Here is a 12,762-nt window from a genome sequence, read left to right on the forward strand (position 1 = left end):
TAAATGTGTTGTTTTTAAGAGATACTGCACCATGATCAGTTTTGTTTAAAGTGTCCCTTGAGACATTCCCTTTTACAAATAGGGAGAGGTGACACTTCTTTTTCAGACTCAAGATCATACACAGCTGCCTCTTGATGAGTTCATAGAGGGAGAAAAACTGATTGCATATAAGAGAAAGTTTTGAGGACTTTTCCCTCCGTCTATGGTGAATCAGTTTATTCAGTTCATCTTCCACACAGTGGTGTATTAATTATTACATATGGTTTCTGATTAGTGCTATTATTGATGCACACCTTTTTTGTCACATGCTCTCTACTATGACATTGGGCATCGGCCTTAGCAGACGACGTTGATGGCATTTCATCGTCTCGGCCATGACTAGTGGCAGCAGCTTCAGCACGAGGTGGAAGTGGATCTTGATCTTTCCCTATTTTAACCTCCACATTTTTGTTCTCCATTTTTTAATGTGAGGAATTATATGCCAGTATCAATAGCAATGGCCTACTATTATATATATACTGCGCACAACTGAAATGCACCACAGGTATGGATGGATAGTATACTTGACGACACAGAGGTAGGTAGAGCAGTGGCCTTCCGTACCGTACTGCTATATATACTGGTGTATATATACTGGTGGTCACTGTCAGCAAACTGCAAAACTAAAATGCACCACAGGTATAGAATCTAGATGGATAGTATACTTGACGACACAGAGGTAGGTAGAGCAGTGGCCTTCCGTACCGTACTGCTATATATACTGGTGGTCACTGTCAGCAAACTGCAAAACTAAAATGCACCACAGGTATAGAATCTAGATGGATAGTATACTTGACAACACAGAGGTAGGTAGAGCAGTGGCCTTCTGTACCGTACTGCTATATATACTGGTGGACACTGTCAGCAAACTGCAAAACTAAAATGCACCACAGGTATAGAATCTAGATGGATAGTATACTTGACGACACAGAGGTAGGTTGAGCAGTGGCCTTCCGTACCGTACTGCTATATATACTGGTGGTCACTGTCAGCAAACTGCAAAACTAAAATGCACCACAGGTATAGAATCTAGATGGATAGTATACTTGACGACACAGAGGTAGGTAGAGCAGTAGCCTTCCGTACCGTATTGCTATATATACTGGTGGTCACTGTCAGCAAAACTCTGCACTGTACTCCTCCTATATAATAATGCTGGTCCCCAGTCCCCACAATAAAGCAGTGTGAGCACAGATATATGCAGCACACTGAGCACAGATATGGAGCGTTTTTCAGGCAGAGAACGGATAAAACTGGTGGTCACTGGTCAGCAAAACTCTGCACTATACTCCTCCTATATAATACAGCTGCTCCCCAGTCCCCACAATTAAGCAGTGTGAGCACAGATATATGCAGCACACTGAGCACAGATATGGAGTGTTTTTCAGGCAGAGAACGGATAAAACTGGTGGTCACTGATCAGCAAAACTCTGCACTGTACTCCTCCTATATAATACAGCTGCTCCCCAGTCCCCACAATTAAGCAGTGTGAGCAAAGATATATGCAGCACACTGAGCACAGATATGGAGCGTTTTTCAGGCAGAGAACGGATAAAACTGGTGGTCACTGATCAGCAAAACTCTGCACTGTACTCCTCCTATATAATACAGCTGCTCCCCAGTCCCCACAATTAAGCAATAAGCACAAATATTTGCATCAACATTAATAAACGGAGAGGACGCCAGCCACGTCCTCTCCCTAACATTTCCAATGCACGAGTGAAAATGGCGGCGACGCGCGGCTTCTTATATAGAATCCGAATCTCGCGAGAATCCAACAGCGGGATGATGACGTTCGGGCGCGCTCGGGTTAACCGAGCCATACGGGAGAATCAGAGTATGCCTCGGACCCGTGTAAAATTGGTAAAGTTCGGGGGGTTCGGTTTCCGAGGAACCGAACCCGCTCATCACTAAAATAAAGTGCAGTAAAATTCAATAAACATGGTGTTAGGATCTCCTGCTCTGTGCTGCCACGTCGCCATGGCAACCGGGAGGCAAGTGTTAGCGAAGTAACCTGAGCGCAGCTGATACTCCGGTCCGGGTTTTTACTGTGTAGTGGTTACAGGCTCTGTGCACGGCAGGGAATCCGGCGCTGGTTTTGTACTCACAGTCTGTGAGGTCTGAGTGGGGCGTGGACAGCACCTGCTATATAAACCATCCTCTCAGGCTAGGCAAATGCTGCTGAATCTTTGTTTGTTAGTCAGTTCCAGAGAGTTAGCTAGTACTGTGTGACTTTGTATTTACTTGTTGCTTACTGCGAATAGGCCTTGGGATTCGGTACTTCATTCTGCCAATCCGGACCTAGCAGTAAGACTGGAGTCAGTTGTTTGACCTGCTGGGGTTCTTTCGCTATTCTGTGAACCCAGCAGGTTTGCGGCTGTACTCTCAGTCCTGCTTGCTTAATCCTCCCTCACTGTGCAGGGCGTCCAGGTGTCAGTTTAGTGGCAGTAAGCTGAACCTGTGCCCTGCAAGTGGGGGTTAGGATTGTGGATACTCTCCTTGTGTCTATATTTTTATCTCTGACCAAGGAGTTTATTCCCACACCCGTTGGTAACCCTTTGGGGTTTTTTCTGTTGCTCTTAGCAACATCATTTCAGGTGCTCCACATGTTAAATCACTACACATCACTTCATTGTCCGCTCTATTCCATCTGAGCATTCCTGACACTAGGGAGACACCCAATTCCTGAGCCTTTTGGCTTCTCCGTTCACTTTGTGTTTATTAGTTATTCCATCACCTCCTGTGTATGTTATGTAATACTGTCTGTGAGTTCGTTTGCTTCGCTTCCCTCTCTGTTCATACACCGGTATACTCCTGTTAGCACTGGTGTGCGTAACATATTCAGCAGCCTTACTACAATTGAAATTTTGTGGGAATATGGCGCATACCCCTCAAAATACTTTGCAACAGGTGGTCGATCAGGTGCAGGTCCTGACTCGACAATTTAATGAGATGTCCATTAAAATGAACACCCCGCAGGCCGCTAGCGGAGCTCCCGCAGCAGCAGTGGCAAGTTCAGGGGTTAAGGAGACAAAAGTAAATCTCCCGGATCGTTTTTCTGGAGATCGCTCGCAGTTCTTTTGTTTCAAGGAGAGCTGTAAGCTATATTTCAGGCTTTGGCCCCAGTCTTCTGGGTCGGAGATTCAGCGGGTGGGCATGGTGATTTCTCTGACGTCCTAGTGGATGCTGGGAACTCCGTAAGGACCATGGGGAATAGCGGCTCCGCAGGAGACTGGGCACAAAAGTAAAGCTTTAGGACTACCTGGTGTGCACTGGCTCCTCCCCCTATGACCCTCCTCCAAGCCTCAGTTAGATTTTTGTGCCCGAACGAGAAGGGTGCACACTAGGGGCTCTCCTGAGCTTCTTAGTGAAAGTTTAGTTTTAGGTTTTTTTATTTTCAGTGAGACCTGCTGGCAACAGGCTCACTGCATCAAGGGACTAAGGGGAGAAGAAGCGAACTCACCTGCATGCAGAGTGGATTGGGCTTCTTAGGCTACTGGACACCATTAGCTCCAGAGGGACCGAACACAGGCCCAGCCTCGGAGCTCGGTCCCAGAGCCGCGCCGCCGGCCCCCTTACAGAGCCAGAAGCAAGAAGAGGTCCGGAAAAATCGGCGGCAGAAGACATCCTGTCTTCACCAAGGTAGCGCACAGCACTGCAGCTGTGCGCCATTGCTCCTCAGCACACTTCACACTCCGGTCACTGAGGGTGCAGGGCGCTAGGGGGGGGCGCCCTGAGCAGCAATAAAAACACCTTGGCTGGCGAAAATACATCACATATAGCCCCCAGGGCTACATGGATGAATTTTAACCCCTGCCAGATTCCACAGAAAAACGGGAGAAAAGGCCGCCGAGAAGGGGGCGGAGCCTATCTCCTCAGCACACTGGCGCCATTTTCTCTCACAGCTCCGTTGGAGGGAAGCTCCCTGGCTCTCCCCTGCAGTTACTACACTACAGAAAGGGGTTAAAAAAGAGAGGGGGGCACTAATTAGGCGCAGTATAACAATACAGCAGCTATAAGGGGAAAAACACTTATATAAGGTTATCCCTGTATATATATATAGCGCTCTGGTGTGTGCTGGCATACTCTCCCTCTGTCTCCCCAAAGGGCTAGTGGGGTCCTGTCCTCTATCAGAGCATTCCCTGTGTGTGTGCTGTGTGTCGGTACGTTGTGTCGACATGTATGAGGAGGAAAATGAGGTGGAGGCGGAGCAATTGCCTGTAACAGAGATGTCACCCCCTAGGGAGTCGACACCTGAGTGGATGAGCTTATGGAAGGAATTATGTGACAGTGTCAGCTCTTTACAAAAGATTGATGACATGAGACAGCCGGCGACTCAGTCTGTGCCTGTCCAGGTGTCTCAAAAGCCATCTGGGGCTCTAAAACGCCCGTTACCGCAGATGGCAGATACAGACGCCGACACGGATACTGACTCCAGTGTCGACGATTAAGAGACGAATGTGACTTCCAGTAGGGCCACACGTTACATGATTGAGGCTATGGAAAATGTTTTTACACATTTCTGATAATACCAGTACCACTAAAAAGGGAATTATGTTGGGTGAGAAAAAACTGCCTGTAGTTTTTCCTGCATCTGAGGAATTAAATGAAGTGTGTGATGATGCGTGGGTTTCCCCCGATAAAAACCTGATAATTCCTAAAAAGTTATTGGCATCATACCCCTTCCCGCCAGAGGATAGGGCACGTTGGGAAACACCCCTTAGGGTGAATAAAGCGCTCACACGCTTGTCTAAACAGGTGGCACTACCGTCCCCGGATACGGCCGCCCTTAAGGAACCTACTGACAGAAAGCAGTAAAATATCCTAAAATGTATATACACTCACACGGGTGTGATACTGCGACCAGCAATCGCCTCAGCCTGGATGTGCAGTGCTGGGGTGGCTTGGTCGGATTCCCTGACTGACAATATTGATACCCTAGATAGGGACAGTATATTACTAACTATAGAGCATTTAAAAGATGCATTTCTATTTATGCGTGATGCACAGAGGGATATTTGCCGACTGGCATCAAGAGTAAGTGCGCTGTCCATTTCTGCCAGAAGAAGGTTATGGACAAGACAGTGGTCAGGTGATGCTGATTCCAAAAGGCATATGGAAGTATCGCCTTATAAAAGGGAGGAGTTATTTGGGGTAGGTCTAACAGACCTGGTGGCCACGGCAACGGCTGGAAAATCCACATTTTTACCCCAGGTAGCTTCTCAACCTAAGAAGACGCCGTATTATCAGGCGCAGTCCTTTCGGCCCCATAAAGCGGGCAAAAGGCTCCTCATTTCTGCCCCGTGGCAGAGGGAGAGGAAAAAGGCTGCAGCAAACAGCCAATTCCCACAAAAGCCCTCTCCCGCCTCCGCAAAGTCCTCAGCATGACGCTGGGGCTTTACAAGCGGTCTCAGGCACGGTGGGGGCCCGTCTCAAGAAATTCGAGACGTCTTCCCCTCGCCGTTTCATAAAGTCTGCTTTACCGACGTCTCCCTCAGACAGGGAGACAGTATTGCAAGCCATTCACAGGCTGTATTCCCAGCAGGTGATAATCAAGGTACCCCTCCTGCAACAGGGAAAGGGGTACTATTCCACACTATTTGTGGTACCGAAGCCAGACGGCTCGGTGAGACCAAATTTAAATCTAAAATCCTTGAACACTTACATACAAAGGTTCAAATTCAAGATGGAGTCACTCAGAGCAGTGATTGCAAACTTGGAAGAAGGGGACTATATGGTCTCTCTGGACATCAAAGATGCTTACCTACATGTCCCAATTTACCCTTCTCACCAAGGGTACCTCAGGTTTGTGGTACAGAACTGTCACTATCAGTTTCAGACGCTGCCGTTTGGATTGTCCACGGCACCACAGGTCTTTACCAAGGTATTGGCCGAAATGATGATACTCCTTCGAAAGAAGGGAGTTTTTAGTTATCCCTTACTTGGACGATCTCCTGATAAGGGCAAGATCCAGGGAACAGTTGGAAGTCGGGGTAGCACTATCTCAGATAGTGCTGCGGTAGCACGGTTGGATTCTCAATATTCCAAAATCGCAGCTGATCCTGACGACACACCTTCTATTCCTAGGGATGATCCTGGACACAGTCCAGAAAAAGGTGTTTTCTCCCGGAGGAGAAAGCCAGGGAGTTATCCGAACTAGTCAGAAACCTCCTAAAACCAGGCCAAGTGTCAGTGCATCAGTGCACAAGGGTCCTGGGAAAAATGGTGGCTTCCTACGAAGCAATTCCATTCGGCAGATTCCACGCAAGAACTTTCCAGTGGGACCTGCTGGACAAATGGTCCGGATCGCATCTTCAGATGCATCAGCGGATAACCCTGTCACCAAAGACAAGGGTGTCTCTCCTGTGGTGGTTGCAGAGTGCTCATCTTCTAGAGGGCCGCAGATTCGGCATTCAGGACTGGGTCCTGGTGACCACGGAAGCCAGCCTGCGAGGCTGGAGAGCAGTCACACAGGGAAGAAATTTCCAGGGCTTGTGGTCAAGCCTGGAGACATCACTTCACATAAATATTTTGGAGCTAAGGGCCATTTACAATGCCCTAAGCCAAGCAAGACCTCTGCTTCAAGGTCAGCCGGTGCTGATCCAGTCGGACAACATCACGGCAGTCGCCCACGTAAACAGACAGGGCGGCACAAGAAGCAGGAGGGCAATGGCAGAAGCTGCAAGGATTTTTCGCTGGGCGGAAAATCATGTGATAGCACTGTCAGCAGTGTTCATTCCGGGAGTGGACAACTGGGAAGCAGACTTCCTCAGCAGGCACGACCTCCACCCGGGAGAGTGGGGACTTCACCCAGAAGTCTTCCACATGATTGTAAACCATTGGAAAAAACCAAAGGTGGACATGATGGCGTCCCGCCTAAACAAAAAATTGGACAGGTATTGCGCCAGGTCAAGGGACCCTCAGGCAATAGCTGTGGACGCTCTGGTAACACCGTGGGTGTACCAGTCAGTGTATGTGTTCCCTCCTCTTCCTCTCATACCAAAAGTACTGAGAATTATAAGACGGAGGGGAGTAAGAACTATACTCGTGGCTCCGGATTGGCCAAGAAGGACTTGGTACCCGGAACTTCAAGAGATGCTCACGGAGGACCCGTGGCCTCTACCTCTAAGAAGGGACCTGCTCCAGCAAGGACCCTGTCTATTCCAAGACTTACCGCGGCTGCGTTTGACGGCAGGGCGGTTGAACGCCAGATCCTGAAGGAAAAAGGCATTCCGGATGAAGTCATCCCTACCCTGATCAAGCCAGGAAGGATGTAACCGCAAAGCATTATCACCGCATTTGGCGAAAATATGTTGCGGGGTGCGAGGCCAGTAAGGCCCGATGGAGGAATTTTCAACTAGGTCGATTCCTGCATTTCCTGTAAACAGGAGTGTCTATGGGCCTAAAATTGGGGTCCATTAAGGTTCAAATTTCGGCCCTGTCAATTTTCTTCCAGAAAGAACTAGCTTCAGTTCCTGAAGTTCAGACGTTTGTAAAAGGGGTACTGCATATACAGCCTCCTTTTGTGCCTCCAGTGGCACCTTGGGATCTCAATGTAGTTTTGGGGTTCCTAAAGTCACATTGGTTTGAATCACTTGAATCTGTGGAGTTAAAATATCTCACATGGAAAGTGGTCATGTTGTTGGCCCTGGCCTCGGCCAGGCGCGTGTCAGAATTGGCGGGCTTTATCCTGTAAAAGCCCTTATCTGATCTTCCATTCAGACAGGGCGGAATTGAGGACTCATCCTCATTTTCTCCCTAAGGTGGTTTCAGTGTTTCATCTGAACCAACCTATTGTGGTACCTGCGGCTACTAGTGACTTGGAGGACTCCAAGTTGTTGGACGTAGTCAGGGCCTTGAAAATATATGTTTCCAGGACGGCTGGAGTCAGAAAATCTGACTCGCTGTTTATCCTGTATGCACCCAACAAGCTGGGTGCTCCTGCTTCTAAGCAGACTATTGCTCGTTGGATTTGTAGTACAATTCAGCTTGCACATTCTGTGGCAGGCCTGCCACAGCCAAAATCTGTAAAAGCCCATTCCACAAGGAAGGTGGGCTCATCTTGGGCGGCTGCCCGAGGGGTCTCGGCGTTACAACTTTGCCGAGCAGCTACTTGGTCAGGGGCAAACACGTTTGCTAAATTCTACAAATTTGATACCCTGGCTGAGGAGGACCTGGAGTTCTCTCATTCGGTGCTGCAGAGTCATCCGCACTCTCCCGCCCGTTTGGGAGCTTTGGTATAATCCCCATGGTCCTTACGGAGTTCCCAGCATCCACTAGGACGTCAGAGAAAATAAGAATTTACTTACCGATAATTCTATTTCTCGTAGTCCGTAGTGGATGCTGGGCGCCCATCCCAAGTGCGGATTGTCTGCAATACTTGTACATAGTTATTGTTACAAAAATCGGGTTATTATTGTTGTGAGCCATCTTTTCAGAGGCTCCTCTGTTATCATGCTGTTAACTGGGTTCAAATCACAGGTTGTACGGTGTGATTGGTGTGGCTGGTATGAGTCTTACCCGGGATTCAAAATCCTTCCTTATTGTGTACGCTCGTCCGGGCACAGTATCCTAACTGAGGCTTGGAGGAGGGTCATAGGGGGAGGAGCCAGTGCACACCAGGTAGTCCTAAAGCTTTACTTTTGTGCCCAGTCTCCTGCGGAGCCGCTATTCCCCATGGTCCTTACGGAGTTCCCAGCATCCACTACGGACTACGAGAAATAGAATTATCGGTAAGTAAATTCTTATTTCTCTGACGTCCTAAGTGGATGCTGGGGACTCCGTCAGGACCATGGGGAATAGCGGCTCCGCAGGAGACAGGGCACAAAAATAAAAGCTTTAGGATCATGTGGTGTGCACTGGCTCCTCCCCCTATGACCCTCCTCCAAGCCTCAGTTAAGATTTTGTGCCCGAACGAGAAGGGTGCAATCTAGGTGGCTCTCCTGAGCTGCTTAGAGTAAAAGTTTAAATAGGTTTTTTATTTTCAGTGAGTCCTGCTGGCAACAGGCTCACTGCATCGAGGGACTTAGGGGAGAAGAAGTGAACTCACCTGCGTGCAGGATGGATTGGCTTCTTAGGCTACTGGACACTAGCTCCAGAGGGACGATCACAGGTACAGCCTGGATGGGTCACCGGAGCCGCGCCGCCGACCCCCTTGCAGATGCTGAAGAGAGAAGAGGTCCAGAAATCGGCGGCTGAAGACTTCCCAGTCTTCTTAAGGTAGCGCACAGCACTGCAGCTGTGCGCCATTGCTCTCAGCACACTTCACACCAACGGTCACTGAGGGTGCAGGGCGCTTGGGGGGGGCGCCCTGGGCAGCAATGAAAGTACCTATGCTGGCTAAAAATACATCACATATAGCCCCTGGGGCTATATGGATGTATTTAACCCCTGCCAGGTTGTCAGAAAAACGGGAGAAGAAGCCCGCCGAAAAGGGGGCGGGGCCTATTCTCCTCAGCACACAGCGCCATTTTCCCTCACAGAACTGCTGGTGGGAAGGCTCCCAGGCTCTCCCCTGCACTGCACTACAGAAACAGGGTTAAAACAGAGAGGGGGGGCATTTTTGTGGCGATATTATTACATATTAAGATGCTATAAGGGAAAACACTTATATAAGGTTGTCCCTGTAAAATTATAGCGTTTTGGTGTGTGCTGGCAAACTCTCCCTCTGTCTCCCCAAAGGGCTAGTGGGGTCCTGTCCTCTATCAGAGCATTCCCTGTGTGTGTGCTGTGTGTCGGTACGTGTGTGTCGACATGTATGAGGACGATGTTGGTGAGGAGGCAGAGCAATTGCCTGTAATGGTGATGTCACTCTCTAGGGAGTCGACACCGGAATGGATGGCTTATTTAGGGAATTACGTGATAATGTCAACAAGCTGCAAGGTCAGTTGACGACATGAGACGGCCGGCAAACCAATTAGTACCTGTCTAGGCGTCTCAAACACCGTCAGGGGCTTTAAAACGCCCATTACCTCAGTCGGTCGACACAGACACAGACACGGACACTGACTCCAGTGTCGACGGTGAAGAAACAAACATATTTTCCATTAGGGCCACACATGTTAAGGGCAATGAAGGAGGTGTTACATATTTCTGATACTACAAGTACCACAAAAAAGGGTATTATGTGGGGTGTGAAAAAACTGCCTGTAGTTTTTCCTGAATCAGATAAATTAAATGAAGTGTGTGATGATGCGTGGGTTTCCCCCGATAGAAAATTAAAGGCGCTCACACGCTTATCAAAACAAGTGGCGTTACCGTCTCCAGATACGGCCGCCCTCAAGGAGCCAGCTAAAGGCTGGAAAATATCCTAAAAAGTATATACACACATACTGGTGTTATACTGCGACCAGCGATCGCCTCAGCCTGGATGTGCAGCGCTGGGGTGGCTTGGTCGGATTCCCTGACTGAAAATATTGATACCCTTGACAGGGACAGTATTTTATTGACTATAGAGCATTTAAAGAATGCATTTCTATATATACGAGATGCACAGAGGGATATTTGCACTCTGGCATCAAGAGTAAGTGCGATGTCCATGTCTGCCAGAAGATGTTTATGGACACGACAGTGGTCAGGTGATGCAGATTCCAAACGGCACATGGAAGTATTGCCGTATAAAGGGGAGGAGTTATTTGGGGTCGGTCCATCGGACCTGGTGGCCACGGCAACAGCTGGAAAATCCACCTTTTTACCCCAAGTCACATCTCAGCAGAAAAAGACACCGTCTTTTCAGCCTCAGTCCTTTCGTCCCCATAAGGGCAAGCGGCAAAAGGCCAGTCATATCTGCCCAGGGGTAGAGGAACGGAAGAAGACTGCAGCAGGCAGTCCCTTCCCAGGAACAGAAGCCCTCCACCGCTTCTGCCAAGTCCTCAGCATGACGCTGGGGCCGTACAAGCGGACTCGGGTGCGGTGGGGGGGGGTCGTCTCAAGAGTTTCAGCGCGCAGTGGGCTCACTCGCAAGTGGACCCCTGGATCCTACAAGTAGTATCCCAGGGGTACAGATTGGAAATTCGAGACGTCTCCCCCTCGCAGGTTCCTGAAGTCTGCTTTACCAACGTCTCCCTCCGACAGGGAGGCAGTATTGGAAACAATTCACAAGCTGTATTCCCAGCAGGTGATAATCAAAGTACCCCTCCTACAACAAGGAAAGGGGTATTATTCCACACTATATTGTGGTACTGAAGCCAGACGGCTCGGTGAGACCTATTCTAAATCTGAAATATTTGAACACTTACATACAAAGGTTCAAATCAAGATGGAGTCACTCAGAGCAGTGATAGCGAACCAGGAAGAAGGGGACTATATGGTGTCCCTGGACATCAAGGATGCTTACCTCCATGTCCCAATTTGCCCTTCTCACCAAGGGTACCTCAGGTTCGTGGTACAAAACTGTCACTATCAGTTTCAGACGCTGCCGTTTGGATTGTCCACGGCACCCCGGGTCTTTACCAAGGTAATGGCCGAAATGATGATTCTTCTTCAAAGAAAAGGCGTCTTAATTATCCCTTACTTGGACGATCTCCTGATAAGGGCAAGGTCCAGAGAACAGTTGGAGGTCGGAGTAGCACTATCTCAAGTAGTTCTACGACAGCACGGGTGGATTCTAAATATTCCAAAATCGCAGCTGTCTCCGACGACACGTCTGCTGTTCCTAGGGATGATTCTGGACACAGTCCAGAAAAAGGTGTTTCTCCCGGTGGAGAAAGCCAGGGAGTTATCCGAGCTAGTCAGGAACCTCCTAAAACCAGGAAAAGTGTCAGTGCATCATTGCACAAGGGTCCTGGGAAAAATGGTGGCTTCTTACGAAGCGATTCCATTCGGCAGATTTCACGCAAGAACTTTTCAGTGGGATCTGCTGGAAAAATGGTCCGGATCGCATCTTCAGATGCATCAGCGGATAACCCTGTCTCCAAGGACAAGGGTGTCTCTTCTGTGGTGGCTGCAGAGTGCTCATCTACTAAAGGGCCACAGATTCGGCATTCAGGACTGGGTCCTGGTGACCACGGATGCCAGCCTGAAAGGCTGGGGAGCAGTCACACAAGGAAAAAATTTCCAGGGAGTGTGATCAAGTCTGGAGACTTCTCTCCACATAAATATACTGGAGCTAAGAGCAATTTACAATGCTCTAAGTTTAGCAAGACCTCTGCTTCAAGGTCAGCCGGTATTGATCCAGTGGGACAACATCACGGCAGTCGCCCACGTAAACAGACAGGGCGGCACAAGAAGCAGGAGGGCAATGGCAGAAACTGCAAGGATTCTTCGCTGGGCGGAAAATCATGTGATAGCACTGTCAGCAGTGTTCATTCCGGGAGAGGACAACTGGGAAGCAGACTTCCTCAGCACGACCTCCACCCGGGAGAGTGGGGACTTCATCGGGAAGTCTTCCACATGATTGTGAACCGTTGGGAAAGACCAAAGGTGGACATGATGGCGTCCCGCCTGAACAAAAAACTGGACAGGTATTGCGCCAGGTCAAGAGACCCTCAGGCAATAGCTGTGGACGTTCTGGTAACACCGTGGGTGTACCAGTCGGTGTATGTGTTCCCTCCTCTGCTTCTCATACCTAAGGTACTGAGAATTATAAGACGTAGAGGAGTAAGAACTATACTCGTGGCTCCGGATTGGCCAAGAAGGACTTGGTACCCGGAACTTCAAGAGATGCTCACAGAGGACTCATGGCCTCTGCCGCTAAGAAGGGACTTGCTTCAGCAAGTACCATGT

Source organism: Pseudophryne corroboree, chromosome 2, assembly GCF_028390025.1.
Source record: "Pseudophryne corroboree isolate aPseCor3 chromosome 2, aPseCor3.hap2, whole genome shotgun sequence".
NCBI lineage: Eukaryota > Metazoa > Chordata > Amphibia > Anura > Myobatrachidae > Pseudophryne > Pseudophryne corroboree.